The 26,655-nt window shown below is 46.7% G+C and overlaps 2 long non-coding RNA genes and 2 pseudogenes across 2 annotated transcripts; 2 read left to right on the forward strand and 2 right to left on the reverse strand.

The window, feature by feature from the left end:
- Window positions 1-9,784: 9,784 nt before the first annotated feature.
- LOC140516352 (gamma-soluble NSF attachment protein pseudogene) lies at window positions 9,785-10,837 on the reverse strand (annotated as a pseudogene).
- Window positions 10,838-13,935: 3,098 nt separating this feature from the next.
- On the forward strand, window positions 13,936-14,913 carry LOC140515171 (uncharacterized). Its single transcript, XR_011970865.1, has 3 exons — window positions 13,936-14,135; window positions 14,233-14,325; window positions 14,588-14,913. It is a non-coding gene; the product is annotated as an uncharacterized lncRNA (long non-coding RNA).
- A 4,770-nt stretch (window positions 14,914-19,683) lies between these two features.
- On the reverse strand, window positions 19,684-20,532 carry LOC140516354 (gamma-soluble NSF attachment protein pseudogene; annotated as a pseudogene).
- A 150-nt stretch (window positions 20,533-20,682) lies between these two features.
- LOC140515505 (uncharacterized) lies at window positions 20,683-24,758 on the forward strand. The gene is made up of 5 exons (XR_011971057.1): window positions 20,683-20,843; window positions 21,179-21,261; window positions 22,637-22,718; window positions 23,768-24,036; window positions 24,551-24,758. It is a non-coding gene; the product is annotated as an uncharacterized lncRNA (long non-coding RNA).
- The last annotated feature ends 1,897 nt before the right edge of the window (window positions 24,759-26,655 follow it).

Here is a 26,655-nt window from a genome sequence, read left to right on the forward strand (position 1 = left end):
CTCTCACTGTGTGATTACGCCATGGAGTGCAGAACAGATCCCCTCCCATCTGTCAAAAGACATTCTGGTGACCATCCATATTCCCTCAGTCCTGACTGACAGTAGGATCACATCCAGAATCCCCTTATTCAGCTGCCCAGTGAAAATGAGTAAAAGAGGACAATTATGCCCATGCAGAAACATCAGTGAACCAGCCTCTTGGGCTACAGAATGACCCTACAAGCTTCCACTATGACAATACCTGGCCCCAAGGCAATCCTTCAGTCTAGAGGGAAAGCAAGAAGTGGATGCAAAGCTCCTGAAATGGATACCGGGATACGGAGGAAGGTAATCTTACACAAAATCACATCCATGGGCCAGTCCTTCACAGCAGGGGGGCCAACGTTGACCTCTGGCTCAGAATTCATCTGGATGCACCAAGAGGTTTCAGACTTGATAAAGTAGAATGGTGGAAGGGCACAGCTAGAAGGAGGCCAAAATGTTCCCGGAGTATGTCCCTGATCAAGAATAGGGAATAGACAGTCAGAATTCTCCCAGAGAGCAATCACTAACAATGGGAATGGGGGTGAGGATGGCCTCCAGGGGACACCCCAGAAGTATGTCCACAGTCTGTCTATTGGCCATGCACAGTTTCTGTGTAGATGTGGAAACCAGCAGAGGGGCCTGAACGACCGGAAATCCAGACACAGGCAAAGAGCAGAGGAACCTGCCACAAAAAAGGTAAGGTGGGGTGGGGTGGGACTAATGATCCACAGCAGGGAGTCCAACCCCAGGGTCCAACAGCAGCTCACTGTAGTGATCCATGAACAACGGTGGCCTGTCTAAGGTCTTGTTTTGGAATTGCCTGGCTACTAACATCCTTTTGTCATCAATGATAAATTTTAATGTGATGTCGTCATCCCTTTGTTTCTGTCCTTTCACGTTTTATAAGTTGAATTCAGCTTCATTAAGTTTGGAAGCCACCACTGCTGTTTTTATGAGCTTATAAATCTGCATAGGAACATCACAGTCCACGTCTTCCATGCTCTCCTTTGAAATCTGTAGGTCACTTGCCCACTTAGCTGTGCTGACTACTGGCACAATTTTCATAGATTTGGAGTGAGAAGGCACCTTAAAACTCAGGTAGTTCTAAGCCTCTCATTCGTGCCATTACCTTCCCAATAGAAAATCACCTTATTACTTTATCCTAGGAGAGCAAAAGCTGGAGGCAGCACAGCTCCCTCACTTGTAAATCTGTACTTCCACTCACGAACCAACCAGAAGTACAGCTTGACTGCTTGATTATCAAGGGCATACCCGATTGCAGAGTGTCATGCATGAAGAACACTAAAGGTGTGCGAGATTTTAAAGTCAGTAATACCTTTTGTGGTGAAAAACAGTCAGTGTCACCACTGTTGGTTTTCAAAACCCAGTAGGACTAATTTTGGTTAAAAAAGGCAATTTACCATTTTTATTCAAACTAGGACATTACAACCATATTTGGTAAAAAGGCCTCTGCTGTGACCAGTTGTTGAGGTGTCAAGCATTGTAGGGTCAAAGGGAGTGTCACCCCTACTGTGGGCATAAATAGAGGGCCAGAGCTCCGAGGAAAGCCTAAACCTGGTCCAACAAGTCTAAGAGGGAGGGTATCAACGTCCCTCCCCTGGGAAAGTGAGTGATAACCCAAGAGTCCCGACCTAACTGCAAGTTGAGGCTCAAGGTTGTGTACTGGTCATTCTAGGTATTCTGAGTTAAAATCTCAGTCCCTCTACAAAGATTTTCACATTGGAACTCAAGGTAGTTTACTGCTCTTTCTAGACTGTTGAGTAAAAATCTCAGTCCTTCTATCTACAAAGGTTTTCAAGTTGGAACTCAAGGTGGTTTACTGCTCATTCCAGATATTCTGAGGGAAAATCTCAGTCCCTCTACAAAGATTTTCAAAAACAAGGCTTGGCTTCCAGACTCGTAGAAGCATGACATTCTCTAGTCAGGTAAGCACCCTTGGCTCATTGATCCTCACCCCAAACCTTAAGATGTTAAGGTCATGCGTATCCTACACATTCAAAATGACGATACAAGTACACACGTATGGAGCAAGCAAGTTCCAACTTAATGTAGTTTCTTACGCTTCATGAATTGAACTTGTAACAGGGTGTTTTTTGATGGAGCGCCTCACATTTCCAGGGGTCAGGAGGTAGTTTTCAATCTATTCATTTTGCAGCAGCAGCAGCAGCACCACCACCACCACCAAGTCTCTCTAACCAAGATCCTTGTAAGACAAGATCTTCCTCAGCGTCAGGTTCCTGTCAGACAATGTCGCTGTCCTGGGGCTGCAGGTGTCCTCTGGATTCCAGGAAGCAAGATAGCATGACACCAGTGAGGAATATCTTCCTGCAGCCTGTTTCCAGCCAGTTGAGGACACCTCTGTGACGTGACGCTGATCATCCTAGATGCGCCCTGCATCTTCTGCATCGTGCACTCAGTCCTCCGTCTTTTCTTGGCTTTCCTCTGTGTTGGTCACTAAATAAAGTGATTGATTATGAACAACTCGAGATTTCTTGTGTCTTCAATAATCTTCATTTGTCAGTGCAACTGAACTATCGAAAATTCTGAATTAACTGACATTGTATATAAGAGTAACTCTAGACATGTTCACAGCAAAATTCAGAATAAAGCCACTCTGATAATGCCCATTGGGCTTCGCTTAATTGAGATTAGAAACTGAGGCATAACAAACACAAACGGACAAAATTGTCTCTGCAGAGAAAATGGTGTATTTGTAACTGTCAAGGGTCAATGATCATTAACAAAAAAAGCGATCTCATGTCACAAAAGAAGGAGGAGTAAGGGACATGTCATTCGAAACAACAAAATGGTTCAAAATTCAGTCAAGACTTACTAGAAATCGAAAGCCTTTAGAAAAAAATAAATGAGTGGCCACATGAGTTTATAGATCAAGTATCACTGAGGGATTATGCCCCAGGATTTTTCAACAGCAGAATTCAGCTGGCAGAAAGTTTGGAATTTCAAGGAAATAAAGAAATGCTGTGTTGTCCAAGGTTCTAAAGGAGGGAAGGGTGTGGCAGCATTTACTATGAAAGGTCCAAGTGGTGCCAGGAGGTATGTGTCAAGTGCCTGTTACTTACAGACCAGCCAAACTAAGGACAGCAGGCTGGCCACCAGTTGGTTTGTCCACCACAAATGAATATTGGATACAGGGAAGGAACGCAGGTTCATTAAAGGACTGCCTTGGAAGAAGTGCATAATTCAGAAAACTCAGGTATGATAATAGAAGAATCTGGGATATACTAATGTTGAGTGCTCCCAGCACAGAAGTTCCCTTCATAACTGCACATGCCATCCCCTATCTGTGAGTTTTAATGAGTCCCTACAGCACAAAGGTTACCTTGCCAAGGTTAAGGGTTCTTCGTATCCTACCCCTGATGCCTCCATGATATTTCGGTCATCTCTGATTCTCCGTGTCCCAGACAACATCCTAGGATTTACGAAGCTAATTTGCACACTCCAACTTCTGAACATGGAGAGAATCACAGGCAATACCGATACATATGTACCAAGAAAAAGTGGGCAAAGTTTGGGCAGCCAAGTTCAGACCCATCCCCAAGCCAGTGCAGCTACAATTTCTCATGCTGAAGAGACAAGTGGTACTGAGAGTGCTGAATTTCCTTAGCAAACATTTCTAAAGAGGTCAGACTAGTGATAACAACTCAAAAGAATTTCACAACAAATAATCTAAGGAAAACTCTGAGTCCTACTCCTGTGTCTCCCCCCCCACCCCCGACCCACCCAATGAAGCTCTGTGAAATCTTGGGGCCATGTCATGTGATGTCATTCTATAGCATGGTCTGACTATAGAGGGATGTACCAGAGACGTAGAAGACTAGCAAGATGGTAAAACAGGTTCTTCTTCATTTGCTGAGCTGGGGCTGGCATAAGCATGACAGACTGGCTTTCTTCTTCCTCGTGCTCCCTTCACACCCAACCTTCAGAGGCTTTCTTACATCCCCTAGGGGTGAATGACACTGGTCTACTCAGTGATGCTCACAAGCATGTCCTGGATTCTGCCACTGGGGGAATCTCTGCCCAGGATGGATAGCTACAGCCATCTCCAGGAAGTTCTGTGTCCTGGGGACACTAGTGCTAGGCAGGATGGAGATGGAAAAGTCACCATTGGCCTTGGTGGGTTCCAGACTCACCTGGAGCCTGCCCTGCTCCTCTTTCTGAAGGCCCTGTACAGTTCCACTGCAGACATGGCAAGCAGCAGAGGGGCCTGAATGGCCTGAAATCCAGACTCAGGCGAAAGAGAAGAGGAATTTGCAACCCAAAAGGCTAAGAGGGATTTCAACATTCACAGCAGGGGGTCCCAACCCAAGTTCGACCAGCAAACCACTGTAGTGATCCATGAGCGCTGACTGGAGAGAAGAAAGCCCCTGGTCCAAGAGGGACCCCAGTACTTGGCCAGAATTCCGCAAATGAGCTCCTCAGCAACAAGGAGAAGAATGGTCCAAAACAAACCCAACCCGGGAACAAATGGGTTAACACAAAAGGAGCCCGGAGAGATAGATGGAGGGACACTGATGCTACCTCTGGGCCTACAGGTGGAATACAGAGGAATGATTTGCTGAAGTAAGCAGCAGCAATGTCCCTAAATGCTGAGCAAGGGGAACACAGGAAGTACCTGAGGTGCCAGCTGACAAAGCAGCAGGTCCTCCAAAGGGCTCCTTTAAGGGAACACTACAACCATTGATCCAAGGACATGGTAGTTACTGGGAAAATCTCCTGAGGATTCTGAAGCAAAACCCAAAACATTTAGTCCACGCGCACAGCAGGGGGCCCTTCAGAGGCCCACAGAACAGATCCCCTGAAATCTGTCAAAAGAAGTTCTTGGGACCTTCAACATTTCCTCAGTCATGACCGATAATGGGATCTCAACCAGAATCACCAAAATCAACTGCTCAGTGCAAAAGACTGTCAGAAAGCACAACAAGAGAGTCCATGCAGAGGAAGTCAGTGTGCCAGCTACTTGGACCTTACCAATGATCCTAGAGATGTCTCCACTTATGACACTTGATCCCAAGGCCATCCTTCAGTCTACAGGGAAAGCGGGAAGTGGAGCAAAAATGCAGCCCGAACACTGCCAAAATACCTGAAAAATGCCCCCCTGCTGAAGAAAAGGGAAGAGTCAGCCAGTATCCACGCAGAAATCCATCACTCACAGTGGGGGACTGAGGATGGGTTTTAGCAGACACTACAGAAATCTATCTACAGAATGTCGATTGACCCAAGATCGTTCCAGTGTATACACAGAAATGACCAGAGTACCTACAATGGTCTGAAATCAAGACCCAGGACACAGAAGAGGAGTCTGCACAAATAAATCTAAGGTCTATGGAATGATTCACAGCGTAGGATCCCAACTGAGGTGCCAGTAGCAAGCCACTAAAATGATCCCTGAACAGGTACTAAAGAGGAAACAGCCCCTTTATCAAGAGGGACCCCAGGAACTAGGCCACAATCCCCCAAATGAACTCATCAGGGAAAGAGGAGAAGAATGTGCAAAAAAAAAAAACCCTCAATCTGATAACAAATTACTTAAAAGAAATAGGCCCAGAGAGATTTTAAATGCAGGGACCCTGGCCTTATCCCTCGGCCTAGAGAGGGACCACAGACATGCTGAAAGGAACACAAGCAACGGACCTCAGTGCCCTCCAAGGAACAGTACAGGAACCAACCAAGGGAGCAACAACCACAGCAGGAGGTCTTTCAAAAGTGTCTAGTGAAGGACAGATGGGGAGACACGGACAGATGGGGACACTAACAAATGGGCACACATAGATGGGGAGACTCGGACAAATGGGGACACAAAGACAGAGAGGTGGGAATACAAGGACAGAGAGAGACACAGGCATATGGGCACACACAAACAGATGGGGAGACATGGACAGATGAGGACACAAGCACAGGTGGGGAAACATGGAGAGACTGATGGCAGACACGCAGACTGATGGGAGTACATGGACAGATACATGGGGACACAAGGACTGATGGGAACAAGGCTCCATACCCCCCATGCCACCTGGCTATCTGTTGTGTAAGGGAAAGAGAGCAGGCGCTTATTCTACCACCTCAGCTGGTCCTCACCACAACCCTGGGAGGTATATTCATTATCTCCAGTTTGCAGATGGTGAACTTGAGGCAGTTTTTAAACAATGATCTGACTAGGGTCACAGAGCTCTGCATTATCTGAGACAGAACCTGAACTCCAATCTTCTTGATCCCAGGGCTGGCTCCCTATCTACTGTGTCTGCTAGCTAAAGCCAATATGTCCACGTAGAGCAACATGCAAGACACATACAAAGTAGATGGGAGGTTCCTTTGGAAGGAGAGGTCCTAGTGGCCCGGAAACTGGCCAAGGCCCTGTATAGAAGGGGATGCTTGAAATGATCCTGAGAGAACCCGGGAATGCTGAGAAGTGAAGGAGGAACAGGAAAGCACTTTTGGGCCTGGGGGCAGTTGGTATAGACCTAGAGATAGGAGATGATTTGAATTGAGAAGCTCCTTGCACTCGTTTAATCCAGTTGAATCCATGATGTTTTGGACCAAGACAGCAAAGATGTATTGGAAACTTAGTCTGGGTTTCTGCAGCAGTGTTCTGCCTCCTCCAAATTGGGCACTCCACTGGTCTATCTAGGAATGAGTATTGAGGGAACGGGAGATTCAGAAGAGGTCTCATGGAAAGTGAACTTTTATCTTCCTGCTTAGTGATTTACCTGACTGAAGGAAGCTTCTGCTTCCTGACTGAAGCCACGGATGATTTTCCTGCAGACAAAGGAATAGGTCTGCCTTAGGCATTAGAAAGTCATCTCTAGCCTTACTCCTAGAGAAGGGAACTGAACACTTTCTGCTCTATCACTAGTGGCGCTCCTTTTGCCTGCTGCCGGGAGTTTCCTTCACATTTTGTTTGCTACTTATCTTACTCCACTTTCTGACAATATTAATTACATCCCGCCATTTGCAGTGACTTCCTTTTAAACTTTCAGCTTTCTTGGCATAGCTGTCAAGCCTGGAGTTTCTTTGCCATGGAATTCTACGTTCCATGGAATGGTATATCGAATGACAAGTTTCCAGCAGATCCATTGAAATTAGCAGCCCATGCATCTTGTCCCCATTAAATCATGAAAAGAGAGACAAAATTGGGAAACAGTGACATAATTCAACACGGAGAACAGGTTTTCTCGAGATCCAGTTTCATCCCCGTAATAAAACATCACCGTTTTCGACTTTGTGCTTTGTTCTCCTAGGTCACCATCTTAAAATGAGTCAAGTGCAACTGAGGGTAAAAGGGTCATTTTGGCATAGATGGTGTATTTTGTTTTCTTTCAAATACATGCTCTAAGAAAAGACAATAGGAACATGGGCTGGTTGATAGAGGGGTCAGGCTGGCAATCAGAAAAGTGACTTCAGCTCTGGTTGGGAAGTCCCACCTGGAACAGCCAAGTCTCTCACCAAGAACCTCCCGAAGTCCTGTGAAGTGAGGTTCATCTGTGGAGTAAGTTTTCATCCTGAGAGTTCTCCACATCAGTGACATCACAGATCCAAAGGAGAAAAAGACAAAAAAAGCACTATCCAAGAAACACTCACCTTGAAGGCTTAGTATGCTGCTCTCAGTAAACTAATTCATGATTGTGGTGTTCCTTTTTGGTCAGTAGAAGGGAGAGCAGAGGTGGATTTCCACTGCTGTGAAAATCAGTACTCTGGTGCACAGTGACATGGACTCATAGGTCTTTAAAGGACTGGTAGACCCTGGCAGGGGTGGAGAGAGGGGGCAGAAGGGACGATGGATAAGAATGCTTCTGGTGGGCGTTCTACAGGGGCATGCACATCCACACCATAATAACATCTGTGACTGGAAGTGAACGTGAAAGCAGCACTAAGGAAATCTGTCTTTATGACCTCATTTACCTTGCAACACTCTTTCCTAGGGCAGCATCATTCTGATGCATTTCAGGACATCCATTACATATGCTGGAGAAAAAGAAAATACATCTTTATTTCAACATAATTAGTCCCCCTTGTAAGCCTATATATTTTTTGCATTGAAGGATATTTTTCTGAAAGTGTTCTGAGTCTTCACCAAGCTGCCAGAGGGGTCCAGGATACTCAAAGCAAGCTTAAGAGGACCACCCCTCCATGGAAGGAATCAGCATTTGTGTATTGCTGGAGAGGCGGTCATATTGATGGGAACTTGTTCTACTTTCAGTGTTCTTTTGGGAAGGAATAGAAAAGGTTTTTCCCTGATTCACATTAACATGAGAGCCAACACAATCCTGGAGGCAATTTTATTTTAGGGGCTATACATATAGTCATATCGTGTCATGCAGGGAACACTCTAGAGATGTCCAGGGGAGTTCCATGACTTCTCTCCCAGTTTTGCAAACAGTCTGCATGTCTAATGGGCTCCAAGTGAAACAGAATTAGACAGGTGCAGGGGCATTCCGAGGCCATTTCAGTCCAACTCCTGGACAAGGACCTCCCTTGCAGGAAACCAGCAAGAATTCAGCTGGTCTTTGCTGCCCAAGTTCCTCGGCCTGGGGATCCATTTTGTCTTGAGACGATTCATTCCACTTTGGGATATTTCTGATTATTAGCATGTGTTTCCTAAGTGAAGCTTCAAGTTCTACCTTCTTTCCAAACTCCCTTGGGAATTTCAGATGTGTCAAGAAATTTAGGTGGTTGTTCTGTTGGACCCTCCTCAATCTGGCTCCAATTAATTTTTGGTAATTTAAATACTGTTGAATGATTTTGAAAAAGAAAATGTGCACAGGGAGAAAAGCAGGACAGGGATGGATCTGAAAGCTGCTATGGATTCCTGCTGTAAAAGGCACTTCTGTCCCTTCTGGGAGAGGTTAGGGAAAGCTTGCATTACCATGTCAGTGGTGTTCCATGCCTCCCTGGTCACTTGTCTTTCTCTCTTCTCTGGTCCCATTTCCTGACCAACTTGAGTTCACTTCTTCATTGTGTTTGGAACTGAAAGACCCAGAAGGCCCGTCCTGCCTGTGCCTGTTTCCTCTGGCCTGTCCCCAGCGGGTTGCTGAGTAAGTTATCTTCTTTGGGGCCCAGGGCTAGCTCCGATGTAAAATGAGGGGATTACACTGGGTGGACCTGCTCAAGTCCCCTCCAGGTTGACAACTGATCCTGTTCCTTATCCTATACCTGAGCCTCAAGCTCAAGCTGATTGAATGAAGTTCACTTCCACTTTCCAGGGAAATGGCTAAGTCATTTGCAGTTTTCAAGGTCTGGGCAATGTGTCTTAGAATGTTAACCATGGGGGAGGCATATACAATGTCTCAGAAGTTTTAGGTGTTCTATAATCTCATGCTGAGGAGTTTCAGCAGTCAAAATGTCTATTAATGTGAGAAGTATGTCGGTGATGATCATTGGGAAAGGAGAGGGTGAAGAGTGGGAAAGCTGAGACTAACCTATTTGATTGTTTTCCACTGGATCCCATTACTGACAGTAATTACCAGTCAGTAAAGAGAAAATATTTCACCATGCATGGAATGAATCTACTCTGAGAGGAGGGAACAGAGGGGTCATTGGGAAGGGGGAGGATCCCCAGGGGTTGCATGCACGTTTGAAATAAGGAGGGTGAGAATAGGTATGTCGGGACAGAGGACACACACACACACGCACACACACACACACACACCCCAAAGACAGGTATAACAGAACTTTTTTCTTATTTCATTAGCTTTAATTTATTCGTTGTTCTAGGAAGGATAAGTTAACAGATGGGACTTTCCATAGACAGACCGAACACGTAATCGTCTTCCTCCTCCTTGTCCTCCAATTTTTCCTCCCCCTCCTTAGTGTCCTCCTCAACCATCTCCAACTTCTTTTCCTCGCTCTCCACCTTCTTTGTTGTTGGGGCTGTTTTCTTCTGGCTGTCAGAGCTGGGCATGCATTTAGATGGAGGTGGCAAAATCCTAGTCCTCAGGTTCTCGAGGTCAGGTACCTTGAGAATCACGGTCATCTCCCCATACTCCTTGTCAAGATGTTTGAAGACAGAACTGCAGACCTCATCCACTCCGTCTTGGTCCTCATCTAAATAGTAATTCAGCAAAGTTACCATCGCCACATATTCGCTGCTGCTTTGAAAACTGGGGAAGCATATACAGCTGTGTTCCAGGCACTTGCAGGCAGCAGGGAAATCCAGGTCACACAGGTAGGCTAGACATTGTGCCAGGGCTGTCTGGTGGCACATGGAGAAGCTCTCTACCTCCATATACAAGTGTTTCTCCTGGCCGAGGGAGAACGCAGCGTCCCTGTAGCGCTTGTGCCTCACTAGCACCTTGGAGGCTCGGCCAGTGAATTCCAGGGCCAGCGAGAAGCAGTTCTCCCCCTCAAATAGCTGGGATGCCTGCTGGTAGAGACACACCACCTGGTGCGGAATGTGGCTCTCCAGCAGCTGTCTGAAGCGCCTCAAGGTCCAGGCTGCGGTGTCTGCTTCTCCACACTCCAGGTACCAGGAGACAGCCTGCTTCACGGCCTGGGCGGCCTTCTCCAGGTGGTTGGACTTGCTCAGGTACAGGCCAGCTTGCTCATAGGCCATTGCGGCACACAGGGGTGCTCTGTTTCTCTCGTGGGACTCAGCTTCCTTGAGGAAGGCTTCTGAGGCCTCCTCCAGCCTCTTGGCCCTGAGGAAGGCTAAGGCGGCCTGCTCATACTCGCTCGCAGCCTTCCCGTAGTCGGGCTTCCATCTCAACAGTCCAATGCACTTGTATTGGGTGGCCTGGGCCATATGCCCCAAGGCCTCCCTGGTTTTTTGTTCTTCCATGTCCCGTGGCTGCCAGCTGTAAGGGAGGAGGACCTGGGTCAACCGGGAACTGCCTGGAGAGAGAGCGAGGGAAAGCCACAGCTCACCCCAGCAACAGAACCCAACAGAGAGAGGGGATGAGCATTGTGGGGGGGAGGGGTTCAAATGGAACACCCCATTGATTGCATAAGCATCTCGACAGAGGTCCCTGGAGTCAGAGCCATAGTGGAAGTGGGGCTGGGGAGATAGGGACTCCTGGGTCCTTGGAGAGCGAGAAGGACATCTCGCAAGCAATCGATCCAGGCAAGGAGGTGGCCAAACCAACAAGGAGGGAGTCTGGACAGCATTCAGCACTGGGTAGCCAAAGACCTGGGCCAGACTGGGGCCACAGAGAAGGGCCAATGGAGAGGCAGAGGGGAACACAGGGTGGGGGAGGGGAGGAAGGGGATGCTTCGAGGGAGAGCCACAGGGCTCAGACCTAGTAACTAACTCATCACACCCCTCTGTGATGCTGAGAACGTGCCAAAGAACTGGAGGGGTGGGAACCTTTGGAACAGCAAAAAGGTTGCTGGGAACCACAAAGGACCCCGGGGGAGAGCGGCTGCTGGGCAAGCTGTTAGCCTGGCCATGGCTTAGCATCTATATCTTGATTCCTCTCTGCAGTCTTTATAAGTGGCTTTTAAATTTCAGGGGAAGTTTTTCATCCTAATTGCTGAAAGAAAAGAGAGAAAAAAAAGACATGACTCAAGGGTGTGCTTTGCGAGGGAGGGAAACCCCACAATGTCCATGGAAAGAGCATCCCAGTCACAGGATCACAGGTTTGGAGCTGGGAAGGGACATCACACTCCATTAAACTCAACAGAGGAGGAAATGGAGACACAGAGGTTAAAGGCCTTGCCCAGGGTGACACAGCTACTAGGGGAGGCTCAATTCAATCCCAGGTCCCCTGACTCCCCCAGTCCAGAGTTGTGTCCTCCACACTATGCTCCCTCAGATGACATATAATGATTTTAAGAAAACAAACTTTTCTGTAGGAGGTTTATCCAAAAACTTTCAAAGTTTTTTTTTTTTTCCTAAGGCCTACCAGATCCCACTGAGAAAAACCAGAAAGGTGGTTCAGAATCTTCAGAGTTTCTTTGGATGGGATCTAAGCTGAGTTTCAGGCAAAGGACTCAGAGACCATGAGCAAGAGGAGCTGATTATTGGATGGAGAGAGTCTAACTGAGTCAGAATTCTGTGTAGGAATTGAAAGTTGGGGAAAAAATCGGAAAGGTATCATGCAAGTTGTATCACCTCTGTCAGAAAGGCTTGGCTGGGTCAATGCAAGCCTTGAAGGAAGAAGGAAGCTTTCAGACCATATTGGTCAAACCTAAAGGGTGGGCAAAGGGTGACAGGACTTACAAAGAACTGCCCAGTAAGGCAGAAGCCCTGAAGGAAAATAGTGGTGCTTTAGGCTGGAAAGATAATGTAATGGCAGGTTACAGAGGTTTCAACTGCAAAGTTAAGCATTTGTATCCTGTCCTGCAGGCTCTAGGGAGGCACCCCAGAAATCTTTCCACAGCCTTTCTGTTGGCCATGCACTTTTCCCCTCATATCTGTAAATATTTGTTCTTGTGACCATCCATACTTCATCAGTCTTGACTGACAACAGGATCTCAACCAGAATCCTATTAATCAGTTGCCTGGAGAAAATGAGTCAAAGAGAGTAAGAAGGAAACCCATGCACAAGCATTCATCGAACCAGTTCCTTGGACTTTAGAAGTAACCCTAGAAACATCTCCATTGATTAGACATGGTCTCAGGCAATCCTTCAGTCTAGAGGGAAAGCAGGAGGTGGACCTGAAGCTCTTGAAAAGGAGACCCCAGCATAGACGAAGGGAATCTTACACAAAATTGCATCCTTGGGCCAGGCATTCACAGCAGGGGGGGCAATGTTGGATGCTGGGTCAGAATCCTTCATTTGGATCCACCAACAGTGACCAGACTTGATAAAGTAGAATGGTAGAACACCCCAGTTAGAAGAAGGCCAGAATTTTCCCAAAGTATGCCCCTGATCAAGAATAGGTAATGGAAAGGGAGAATTTGCCCAGAACTCAATCACTAACAGCTGAAATGTGGGTGAGAATGGCCTCTAGGAGACACCCCAGAACTCTATACACAGACTGCCTTTTAGCCATGGACAGTTCCAGTGCAGATATGGAAAGCAGCAGAGGGGTCTGAATGACCTGAAATCCAGAGCAGACAAACAGCAGAGGAACCTGCAACACAAAAGGTAAGAGGAAAGTAATGATTCACAGCAGGGAGTCAAAGCCCAGGGTCCAACAGCAACTCATTGTAGTCATCCATGAACAAAGGTGATCTGTCTAAGTCTTGTTTTGAATTGCCTTACTATTACTACCCTTTTGTCAGCAGTGGTAAATTTGAATGTAACATAATCATGCCTTGGTTTCTGTCCCTTCAGGTTTTACAATTTTCATTCACCTTCCAAAGGTGGGGAAGCCACAGCTGTTGTTCTTCTGAGCTCGTAATTTCCATAGGAACAGCACAGTCCACGTCTTCCATGCTCTCCTTTCAAATGTGTACGTGACTTTCCCACTTACCTGTGCTGACTACCGGCACAATTGTCATAGATTTGGAGAGAGAAGGTACCTTAAAACTCATCTAGTTCTTAAAGTCGCGTTTGTGCCATTACCTTCCCAATAGAAAATCAGCTTATTACCTTATCCTAGCAGAGCAAAAGCTGGAGGCAGCACAGCTCCCTCACTTTCAAATATGTATTTCCAAACACTAAGCAATCAAAAGTACAGCTTGATTGATTGACTGACAAGAGTACACCCCATTGCAGAGTGTCATGCATGAAGAAAATTAAAGGCATGTCAGATTTTAAAGTTGGTATTACCATTTATGGTGAAAAAAAGTCAGTGTCACCACTGTTGGGTTTCAAAACCCATAGGACTAATTTTGGTTAAAAAAGGCAATTTAGCCTTTTTATGCCAAGTAGGACAGTACAACCATATTTGGTAAAAATGCCTCTACTGTGAGCAGTTGTTGAGATGTCAAGCATTGTTGGGTCAATGGGAGTGTCACCCCTACTGTGGGTATAAATAGAGGGCCAGAGCTCCGTGGAAAGCCTAAATCTGGGCCAACAAGTCTAAGAGGGAGGGTATCAACTTCCCTCCCCTGGGAAAGTGAGTGATAACCCAAGAGTCCCGACCTAACTGAAAGTAGAGGCTCAAGGTTTTGTACTGGTCATTCTAGATATTCTGAGTTAAAATAAAATCTCAGTCCCTCTACAAAGATTTTCACGTTGGAACTCAAGGTAGTTTACTGCTCTTTCTAGACTGTTGAGTAAAAATCTCAGTCCCTCTACAAAGGTTTTCAAGTTGGAACTCAAGGTTGTTTACTGCTCATTCCAGATATTCTGAGGGAAAATCTTGGCACCTCTACAAAGATTTTCAAAAACAAGACTTGGCTTCCAGACTCTTAGAAGCATGACATTCTCCAGTCAGGTAAGCACCCTTGGCTCATTGATCCTCACCCCCAAACGTTAAGATCTTAAGGTCATGCGGACGTATCCTACACGTTCAAAATGACGATAAAACTAGACACGTACGGAGTAAGCAAGTTCCAACTTAATGTAGTTTCTTACTCTTCATGAATTGAACTTGTAACATGGTGTTTTTGATGGAGGAACGTATAGTAACCTCCAGCTTTGGAGAGCCTCACATTTCCAGGGGTCAGGAGGTATTTTTTAATCTATTCATTTTGCAGCAACAGCAGCAGCAGCAGTAGCACCACCAAGTCTATCTAACCAAGATCCTTGTAAGACAAGATCTTCCTCAGTGTCAGGTTCCTGTCAGACAATGTCACTGTCCTGGGGCTGCAGGTGTGCTCTGGATTACAGCACGCAAGACAGCATGGCGCCAGTGAGGAATAACATCCTGCAGCCTCTTTCCAGCCAGTTAAGGACACCTCTGTGACGTGACGCTGATCATCCTAGACGCGCTCTGCATCTTCTGCATCGTGCACTCAGTCTTCTGTCTTTTCCTGGCTTTCCTCTGTGTTGGTCACTAAATAAAGTGATTGATTACGAACAACTCGAGATTTCTCGTGTCTTTAATAATCTTCATTTGTCGGTGCAACTGAACTATCTAAAACTCTGAATTAACTGGCATTGTATATAAGAGTAACTCTAGACTCATTCACAGTAAAATTCAGAATAAAACACTGATAATGCCCATTGGGCTTCACTTCATTGGGACTAGAAATCGAGGCATAACGTAGACAAAGGGACAAAATTATCTCTGCAGGGAAAATGGTCTATTTGTAACTGTCAATACCCAAAGATAATTAATAAAAATAAGACCTCATGTCACAAAAGGGAGGGATAAGAGACATGTCATTCTAAGCAACAAGATGGTTTAAAACTCAGTCAAGATTTACCAGAAATCACAACACTTTAGGAAAAATATTGATGAGAAGCCACATTACTTTGTGGATCGAGGGCAACGAACGACGGATTATGCCCCCAACTTTTTCCACAGCAAAAATCAGTTGACAGAAATAAAGAATTTCAAGGAAATAAAGAATGCCCTGTTCTACAAGATTCTCAAGAGCTGGAGGGTGTGGCAGCACGTAGTGGAAGGTCCACGTGGTGCCAGGAGGTATGTGTCAGGTGCCTGTTCCTTACAGACCAGCCAAACTAAGGACAGCAGGCTGGCCACCAGTTGGTTTGTCCACCACAAATCAATATTGGATACAGGGAAGGAATGTAGGTTCACTAAAGGACTGGTTTGGAAGAAGTGCATAATTCAGAAAACTCAGGTATGATAATAGAAGAATCTGGGATATACTAATGTTGATATACTGTGCTTCCAGCACAGAAGTTCCCTTCATAACTGCACATGCCATCCCCTATCTGTGAGTTTTAATGAGTCCCTACAGCACAAAGGTTACCTTGCCAAGGGTAAGGGTTCTTCCTATCCTACCTCTGATGCCTCCATGCTATTTCGGTCATCTCTGATTCTCTGTGTCCCAGACAACATCCTAGGATTTACCAAGCTAATTTGCACACTCCAACTTCTGAACATGGAGAGTATCACAGGGAATACTGGCACATATGCACCATGAAAAAGTGGGCAAAGTTTGGCAGCCAAGGTCAGACCCATCCCCAAGCCAGTGCAGCTACAATTTCTCATGCTGAGGAGATGAGATCTTTGTCACACTGATCATTAAAATTAAGCATTTCTGTGGTACTGAGAGTGCTGAATTTCCTTAGCAAACATTTCTCAAGAGGTCAGACTAGAGAGAACAACTCAAAAGGATTTCACAACAAATAATCTAAGGAAAACTCTTGAGTACTATTCTCTGTCTCTCCCCCCAAACAAGCTCTGTGAAATCTTGGGGCCATGTCATGTGATGTAATTTTATAACATGGTCTGACTATAGAGGGATGTACCAGAGATGTAGAAGACTATCAAGATGGTAAAACAGGTTCTTCTTCATTTGCTGAGCTGGGGCTGGCATAAGCATGACAGATTAGCTTTCTTCTTCCTCGTGCTGCCTTCAAACCCAGCCTTTAGAGGCTTTCTTACATCCCCTAGGGGTGAATGACACTGGTCTACTCAGTGAAGCTCAGGAGCATGGCCTGGATTCTGATACTGGGGGAGTCTCTGCCCAGGGTGGATAGCTACAGCCATCTCCAGGAAGTTCTGTGTCCTGGGGACACTACTGCTAGGCAGGATGGAGATGGACAAGTCACCATTGGCCTTGGTGGGTTCCAGACTCACCTGCAGCCTGCCCTGCTCCTTTTTCTGGAGGGTCTGGACAGTTCCACTGTAGACATGGAAAGCAGGAGAGGGGCCTGAATGGCCTGAAATCCAGACTCAGGCAAAAGAGAAGAGGAACTTGCAGCACAAAAGGCTAAGAGGAAATTCAGCATCACAGCAAGGGCTCTCAACCCAAGTTCTACTAGCAAAGCACTGTAGTGATCCAGGAGCGCTGACTGCACATAAGAAAGCCCCTGCTTCAAGAGGGACCCCAGTACTTGGCCAGAATTCAACAAATGAACTCCTCAGCGAAAAGGAACCCAACCCAGGAACAAATGGGTTAACACAAAAGGAGCCCAGAGATATAGACGGAGGGACACTGATGGTATGTCTTCGGCTACAGGTGGAATACAGAGGAAGTGTTCTTCTCAAGTGAATGGAAGCAACGATCCTCAGTGCCCCTTATGGGGGACCCAGGAACCTTGCAGGGTACCAGGTGTCTCAGCAGGAGGCCCTCCAAAGGGCTTTGTGGAGAGAACCCCACAGAAAGTAATCTGGGCACATGGTGGTTTCTGAGAAAACCTTCTAGGCTGCAGGGAACATCTGTGGATGGGCCAAAAGCCAGCAAATTTTGTGATAGAGCAAAAGAGAATGAATATGAAAAAAATCCCTCAACTTCGATCTGGCTGTCACCATGGCATCACAGCACAGAGTACTGAACAGATTCCCTCATATCTGCAAAAAGTTGTTCTTGTGACCTTCAATATTCCTTCAGTCCTGACAAACAATAGGATCTCAACCAGAATCCCATTAATCAGCTGCCTAGCGAAAATGAGTCAAAGAGAGCAACAGGAAAGCCCAAGCAGAAGCATTCAGTGAACCAGCTCCTTGGACAGCAGAATGAACCAAGAAGAATTTAAAATGAATACACATGGTCCAAAGGCAATCCATCAGTCTAGAGGAAAAGCAGCAAGTCACCTCATAGCTCCTGAAATGGAGACCCTGGTATAGAGGAAGATAATCTTATAGAAAGTCCAATGCCTGGGTCAGGCCTTCACCTCAGGGGGGCCTACGGTGTGATATGGGCCAGAATCCTAAAGTTGCACCTGCCAAGAATTTGTAGAACACATAAAACAGAATAATGGAAAACCACAGGTGGAGGTAGGCTAAAATTTCCCTGAAGTATGTCCAGGGTCAAGAAAAGGGAACAGGTTGCCCAAATCCACACAGAATGATATCTCTCACTGTGGGGCTAAGGGTGAACTCTAGGAGATACCCCAGAAATCTTTCCTCAGACTGCTTGTTGTCCCTGCACAGTTCCAGTGTAGACACTGCAAGGAGTGTAGGGTCCAGAATGGCCTGAAATCCAGATCCAGGAAACAGAAGAGGAATCTGCAGGACAAAAGGTCAGAAGAAATTAAGGATTCATAGCAGGGGTTCCTAACCTAGGTTCCAGGACCACCCCACTGTAGTGATCTGTGAACAATAACTGGAGAGCAGACCGTACAAGAAGGACCCGAGTACTTGGTCAAAATCTCCCACATGAACTTCCCAGGGAAAAAGAGAAGAATGGTAAAAAAATACAAATCCAATCCAGGAACAAATTGGTCTAAAAAGTGAGCCCAGACAGACCTTCGTTGGAGGAACACTGATGTTATGTCACAGCCTATAGGCGGAACGCAGAGGAAGTGTTCTGCTCAGCTGAACATAAGTACTGGGCCTGAGTGTCCAGTAAATTGTCCAATGTGCCAGCAGGCACAGCAGGAGGCACAGCAGGAGGCCCTCCAAGGGCCTCTTAGGAGGGAACACCACGGAAATTGATCCAAGCACATTGTGGTGACTGGGATAATCTCTTGAGGTAGAGAGAGTATTGGTGGAAGGGCCCATTCGCAGCTAGGAACGCCATAGAGAGCCAGATTATGAAAATGAAACAAAGCCCTCAACTTAGAGCGAGTCATCACAGCAGGGGGCCCTGCCATGGACCACGGAACATATCCTGTCACATCTATGGAATGATGTCCTGGTGACCTTTAATATTCCCCCAGTTCTTACTGACAATAGCATCTCAAACCAGAATCCCCTTAATCCCAGTGAGAAGAAGTGTCAGAACACTCAACAAGAAAGTCCACGTGTACAGAGAGAAGAGCAGGACAGGGCTGGGTCTGAAAGATGCTAGATTCTTCCTGCACAAGGCACTTCTGTCCCCTCTGGGCGAGGTTAGGCAAAGCTTACATTACCATGTCAGTGGTGTTCCATGCCTCCCTGGTCACATGTCTTTCTCTCATGTCTGCTCCCATTTCCTCACCACCTTGGTTTCACTTCTTCATTGTATTTGGAATCAGAAGACCCAGAGGGCCCATCCTGCCTGTCCCTGTTCCCTGTGGCCTTTCCCCAGTGGGTTCCTGAGCAAACTAACTTCCTTGGGCCCCAGGGCTACCTCCTATGTAAAATGGGGGGAGCAGACTGGGTGGACCTGCTCAAGTCCCATAGAGATTGACAACTGATCCTGTTCCTTACCCCACACCTGAGCCTCAAGCGCAAGCTGACTGAATGAAGTCCAGTTCCATTTTCCAGGGAAAAGGCTAAGTCATGTGTAGACTTCAAGTTCTGGCAGAATGTCTTAGAAGGGTAAGCGTGGGAGAGGCAGGAAGAAAGTCTCAGCAGTTTTCGGTGTTCTAAAATCTCATCCTGAGGGGTCTGGGCAGCCAAATGTCTACGAATGTAGGAAGTAGGTCCTGAGGATCATGGGGAAAGGGGACAAAGAGGGGAATGGGGGTGGGAAAGCAGAGAGTAACCTAATTGATGGCTTTCCACTGGAACCCATCACTTTGAGCAGGGAATTACCAATCCGTCAAGGGAAAATATTTAATCATGGAAGGAACGCATCTACTCTGGAAGGACGGGACAGGATGGACAGTGGGAAAGCAGAGGAAGCCAAAGGCTTCCATGCACGTTTCAAGGAAAGAGGTTGAGAATAGGCATGATGGGAGAAAGCACGCTAACACACATGGCAGGTATAGTAGAACTTTTATTTTTTTTTAACTAACTAGCTTTTATTTTTTTAACTAACTAGCTTTAATCAGTTCATTGTTGAAGGAATCACAAGTCCTCGACGTCAGGTACCTTCAGCATTTTCATCATCTTCTTGTACTCGTTGTCGAGGTGACGGAAGAGAGGACAGCCGCAGATCAGGTCCACTGCATCTTGGTCCCGGTCTTGATAGCAAGTCATCAAAGTTACCAACAAACCATACTCGCCGCTGAATGGGAAAGTTGGAAAACAGACACAAGTTTCCTTCAGGCACTTGGAGGCTGCAGGGAAATCCAGGTCACACAGATGGGCTAGACACTCCAACAGGGCTCTCTGGCGGCCCAAAGAGAAGCGCGCTACCTTCATACACAAGTGTTTCTCCTGGCCTAGGGACATCGCAGCGTCCCTGTAGTTCTTGTGCCTCACCAGCACCTTGGAGGCTCGGCCAGTGAAGTCCAGGGCCAGCAGGAAACGGTCATCCCCTTCAAGGAGCTGGGATGCCTGCTGGTAGAGATACACCACGTGGTGCGGGATGTGGCTCTCCAGCAGGTGGCTGAAGCGCCTTAAGGTCCAGGCTGCGATGTCTACCTCTCCACACTCCAGGTACCAGGAGATAGCCTGCTTCACGGCTTCAGCGGCATCCTCCACGTGGTCGGACGTGCTCAGGTACAGGCCGGCTTGCTCGTAGGCCATGGCGGCACGGAGGGGCACTTGGTTTTTCTCGTGGGACTCGGCTTCCTTGAGGAAGGCTTCTGTGGCCTTCTCCACCCTCTTAGCTCTGCAGAAGGCTAAGGCAGCCTGTGCATATTCGCTAGCAGCCTTGCCATAGTCTGGCTTCCATCTCAACAGCCCGACGTGTGTGTGTTGGATGGCCTTGGCCATATGCCGCAGGCCCTCCCTGCTTTGTTGTCCTGCCATGTCCGGGGCTGAGCAGGCGCAAAGGGGAACGATGAGGAGAGAGAGAGAGGGAGAGCCACAGCTCACCCCAGTCACAGAACCGAACAGAGTGTGCAGTGGAGCATTGTGGGGGAGGGGTGCCAATGGAACATCCCATAGATTCCAGAAGAATCCTGACAGAGGGCCCCCTAGTCAGAGCCACAGGGCAAGCTAGGCCCGGGGACAGAGGGCCTCCTGGACCTGTGCAGAGGAAGAAGGAGCTCTCACAAGTGATCCATGTGGGCAAGGAGGTGGCGGAACTAACAAGGAGGGAGTGCGTAGAGCATTCAGAGGTGGGTAGCTAAAGACCAGGGCCAGACTGGGGAGGACAGAAAAGGGCCAATGGAGAGGTAGAGGGGAACACAGGGTGGGGGGAGGGGAAGGGGGTCTGTCCCAGGGGAGTCACAGGGATCAGACCTTGTAACCGGGAGAGCAGCTGCTGCTGGCCAAGCTGTTCACCTGGCCAGGGCTTACCCTCTATCACCAGTGATTCAGCTCTGTCAGTGTTTATAAAAGCCTTTTAAATTTTGGGAGAATTTATTTTCATACTAATCGCTGAAAGAAAAGAGAGGGGGGGAAAGTCATGACTCAAGGGTCTGATCCTATGACCGTGATGTTGTTTCCACAGGACCACAAATGTGGAGCTGGGAAGGGACATCACAGGCCCTTAAACTCAACAGAGGAGGAAACTGCGACACAGAGTTTAGAGAGGTGACTTGCCCAGGGTGACACAGCTACCAAGGGAGGCTCAATTCAAACGCAGGTCCCCTGACTCCCCAAATCCAGAATTTTATACACTACACTATACTCCCTCTCATGATATAGAATGATTTGTTTTTTTAAGTATAAAAGCTAGAGATTTATTGTAATTTTCTCGATAATAAATTATCCAATTGGCTATGACGCTTTCCCACAACTGAACACCACCTTTCCCATTGACTAGTACCGAAGTTGGCACTTAACCAGATTGAGGAACAAGGCAGAAAGAGCAGACGTGAATATCATGGGAACTCAACTTACACTCCTTGTGCCTGTGTACTGCACATTATTCTTGCCAAGGAACAGTGTCTGAACAGATTAGGGGGGCAATATGGCCTCCACAACCATGTCTGAGGCACGCAGTTACAGAAGTAACAGAACTGAAATTCAGTATTTCCCTTGAAATATCGGTCTGCACTCATGTTACTTGAACACCTTTCAGTTTTTTAAAACTGTACACAAGGGAAACAAACTGACCTAAGTGAATACTGGACCAGGCAATCAAATACATGGCTAAGTTCTAGGTCATCTTTGAATTGCTCCTAGAGGAATGTACCACCCAACAGTCTGAGAATTAGCCACATAGGATTTCTCTAGAAGAAAGGCTGTAGAAAGAGAAGCCCAACGGGCTTACTGCATAGTTGGAACAGTTCTTTATCTTTTCTCTGTAAATTTCTACATTACCCAATATCCATTTCAATTCATATAGATGCTTGGTTATCAGGTACAATCCTGGTCCAATTTGGAGGCAGTTTTCCTACGAAATGTCTCCTCTCTGAGCTTCTGAAAAGCGGAATGCTCACCTATTCTTATAGGACTACCAAAACTCTTTGGAAACTAGTGGCTCAGAAATCATTTTTAATTCACTTATTACCTGTGCACAAGAGAAACAGCTGATAAACCCAAAAGAAAGTTTAATGTGCCCATGTTGGTTAAAAGTAATTGAAATCTCAGGACCCTTTCAGTGAAAGTAACATTTCTAATTACCAATCACTGGGCATGTTAGAATCGCTATGGTAAAACTCAAAAGCCTTGGGCAAGAGCGCTTTCTGCAAATAATACACCACTTCTTCAGTCTGCACAAAGACTACAAGGTAATTGACAGCTGCTCTGTGAATGTCGAGAGAGTGTTACAATGTAGCTTTCTGTACAATGAAATGTACACTTAAGGGCTAATCAGGATCAGCATTTTGACTATACTTTAAATGAAGTTCCCTAAACAGCACTTCTGCTGAGAGATGTGTATCCAAGTTGCCTTAAGATTCTACATAACTAGAGAAGAATCTGCTTTCATATTTAATTGTTCTCTGTCCTTTTTTGTTACAAGGGTCCCGCTTAGATGATTCTCTTGCAATGGACAGCTTCAGATGTGCATACTCTATGGTATACCAGAGGGGCACAAATGTTCAGTAAGTGTATGAATAACACATCACACCCCTATGGGGTGGTGAGGGCATGCCAGTGAACCAGGACCGCGGTCCTTTGCAACAGCAAAGAGGTCACCAGGAACCACAAAAGGTCATGCGGGAGGGAGTCTGCTGGCCAAGCTGTTAGCCTGGCCAGGCACTACCCTCTATCACCACTGGCTCAGCTCTGCCAGCCTTCATAAATGGCTTTTAAATGGCAGGGAAATTTTTAAACATTAATTGTTTTAAAAAAGAGAGAGGAAAAAAATGACTCAAGGGTGTGCTTGGGGGAGGGAAGCCCCCAAATGCCCTGTGGAAACAGCATCACAGTCCTAGGATCACAGGTGTGGAGCTGGGAAGGGACAGCACAGGCCATTAAACTCCTCACAGGAGAAAATGCAGGCACAGAGGTTAAATGACTTGCCCAGGGTGACACAGCTACTAAGGGAGGCCCAATTCACACCCAGGTCCCCTGGTTCCACAAGTCCAGAATTTTGTCCACTGCACTGTGATGATATATAATGATTTTTAATAAAGCAAACTTTCCTGTAGGAGGTATATCCAACAACTTTTAAACTTTGTTGTTTTGCTAAGGCCTACCAGATCCCATTGAGAAAAACCTGAAAGATGGTTCAGAATCTCCCAAGCTTCTTTGGATGGGATTTAATCTGAATTCCAGGCAAAGGACTCAGAGAGCCATGAGCAAGAGGAGCTGATTATGGGAGAGGGATGTCTACCTGAGACAGATTTCTGTGTCTGGGCTGGAAGTTGGGGAAAAGATTGGGAAAGGAATCACACAAATGGTAGCGCCTGGGCCAGAAAGGCTTGGCTGGGTCAAGTCAAGGCTTGAAGGAAGAAGGAAGCTTTCAGGGAATATTGGTCAAAAACCAAGGGCAGGCACAGGATGGCAGGAAGAACAAAGAACTGCGCAGTAAGGCAGAAGCACATAATCCCTGAAGGAGAAGAGTGGGGCTTTAGGCTGGAAAGATAGTATAAAGGCAGGCTACAGAGGCCACAAAAGCAAAGCTAAGCATTTCTATCCTGTGCTGCAGGTTCTAGGGAGGCACCCCAGAAATCTATCCACAGATGGCCAGTCAGCCAGATCAAGTGTATACATGGAAAGCAGCAGAGGGGCCTGAATGACCTGAAATCCAGACCCAGGCAAACAGAAGAGGAATCTTCAACACAAAACGATAAGAGGGAAGTGATGTTTCACAGCAGGGGGTCCTACCCTAGGGCCCAGCAGCAACCTGCTGTAGTGATCCATGCACAATGACTGGCCAACAGACAGCCCCTGGTCTAAGAGGGACGTGACTACTAGGTCAGAATCCCCCAAATAACCTCCTCAGCTAAACAGAGAAGAATGTTCAAAAGCAAACCCAACCCAGGAACAAAGTGGTTAAAAAAATACGTCCAGAGAGTCTTTGGATGCAGGGCCACTGATCCTATGTCAGGGCCTATAGGTGAACCACCACGGAAGCGTTCTGCTCAACTATACATAAGTAGTGAGCCTGATTGCCCAGTAAGGGGGACACAGGAAACATCCAAGGTGCCAGCAGCCACAACAGGAGGTCCTCCAAGGGGCTCTGGTGAGGGAACCCCAGAGAAATTGATCTGGGCACATGGTGGTTACTCAGAAAAGTCACCTGGGTTAGAGGGGGCATCTGTGGAATGGCCAGTTCCCTGCTAAGTATACCTTGGAACAAAAGGCGATGAATCTAAAGTTAGAGTTAGTCCATACAGCACAAAGGTTAACTTGCCCAGGGTAAGAGTTCTTCATAGCCTGACTGTCACTTACTTTCTATTTCTGTCATCCTTGATTCTCTGTGTCTCAGGCAACATCTGAGGACATATCCAGTTACGTTTCACACTCAGACTTCTGAACACGGAGCGCATCACAGGTTATTCACATATATGTACCCATCAACACTTGGGCAAAGTTTGGGCAGCCAAGGTCAGACCCATCCCCAAGCTGGTGCAGTAACAACTTCTCATGTCCAGGAGACTGGATATTTGTCACCCTGATCATTAAAATTAAGCATTTCTGTGCAACTGAGAGTGCTGAATTTCATTAGGAATCATTTCTAAAGAGGTAAGACTAGTGATAAGAACTCGAAAGAATTTCACAGTAAATAAACTAAGGAAAACTCTGAGTACTGCACCTGCGTCTCCCCACCACCACCAAACAAGCTCTGTGAAATGCAGTCCCTCACAGTGGGGATGGGAGTCAAGATGAGCTGCAGCAGGCGCACCACAAATCTCTGTAGACTGTGTGTTGGCTCCAGACAGTTCCAGTGTAGACATGGAATGCATCAAAGCAGCCAGAATGGAATGAAATCCAGACCTAGGGGAAGAGAAGAGGAATCTGCCACACAAAAGGCTGAGGAAATTCATGCTTCACAGCAGGGGTTCCCAACCTGAGGTTCCAACACCAACCCAGTAAAGTGATCCTTGAACAAAGACTGTAGAGGAGACAACCTGTGACTCAAGAAGCACCCGAGTACTTGGCCAGATTCCCCCCCCACACACACACACCCCAAAGACAGGTATAACAGAACTTTTTTCTTATTTGATTAGCTTTAATTTATTCGTTGTTCTAGGAAGGATAGGTTAACAGATGGTACATTCCATGTAGAGAGAGAACACGTTCCTCTTCCTCCTCCTTTTCCTCCAATTTCTGCTCCCCCTCCTTAGTGTCCTACTCTACCTTCTCCATCTTCTTCTCCTCGCCCTCCACCTTCTTTGTTATTGGGGCTGTTTTCTTGTGGCTGTCAGAGATGGGCATGCATGTAGATGGAGGTGGCAAAACCCTGGTCCTCATGTTCTTGAAGTCAGGTACCTTCAGCATCACGGTCATCTTCCCATACTCCTTGTCAAGATGTTTGAAGACAGAAGAACCGCAGACCTCATCCACTCCGTCTTGGTCCTGAACTTCATAGAAATTCAGCAAAGTTACCATCGCCACATATTGGCTCCTGCTTTGGAAACTGGGAAAGTAGATACAGCTGTCTCCCAGGCAGTTGTAGGCGGCAGGGAAATCCAGGTCACACAGATGGGCTAGACATTGTGCTAGGGCTCTCTGGTGGCACATGGAGATGCTCTCTACCTCCACATACAAGGGTCTCCATTCCCCCCATGCCACCTTGCTGCCTGTTGTATAAGGGGAAGACAGCAGGCACTTATTCTACCACCTCAGCTGGTCCTCACAACAACCCTGGGAGGTGCATTCATTATCTCCAATTTGCAGATGGTGAACTTGAGGAAGTTTTTTAAAAATGATCTGACTAGGGTCACAGACCTATGAATTATCTGAGACAGAAGCTGAACTCAAATCTTCTTCATCCCAGGGCTGGCTCCCTATCTACTGTGTCTGCTAGCTAAAGCCAATATGTCCATGTAGAGCAACATGCAAGACACATACAAAGTAGATGGGAGGTTCCTTTGGAAGGGGAAGTCCTAGTGGCCAGGAAAATGGCCAAGGCCCTGTATAGAAGAGGATGCTTGAAATGATCCTGAGAGAACCCAGGAATGCTGAGAAGTGAAGGAGGAACAGGAAAGCACTTTTGGGCCTGGGGGCAGTTGGTACAGACCTAGAGATAGGAGATGATTTGAATTGAGAAGCTCCTTGCACTGGTTTAATCCAGTTGAATCCATGATGTTTTGGACCAAGACAGCAAAGACGTATTGGAAAGGTAGTCTGGGTTTCTGCAGCAGTCTCTTCTGCCTCCTCCAAATTGGGCACTCCACCTGTCTATCTAGGACTGAGTGCTGAAGGAAATGGAGATTCAGAAGAGGTCTCATGGAGAGTGAGCTTTTTCTTCCTGCTTAGTGATTTACCTGACTGAAGGAAGCTTCTGCATCCTGACTAAAGCCACAGATGATTTTCCTGCAGACAAAGGAATAGGTCTGCCTTTGGGATTAGAAAGGCATCTCTAGTCTT

This window comes from Notamacropus eugenii, chromosome X, assembly GCF_028372415.1.
Source record: "Notamacropus eugenii isolate mMacEug1 chromosome X, mMacEug1.pri_v2, whole genome shotgun sequence".
Lineage (NCBI taxonomy): Eukaryota > Metazoa > Chordata > Mammalia > Diprotodontia > Macropodidae > Notamacropus > Notamacropus eugenii.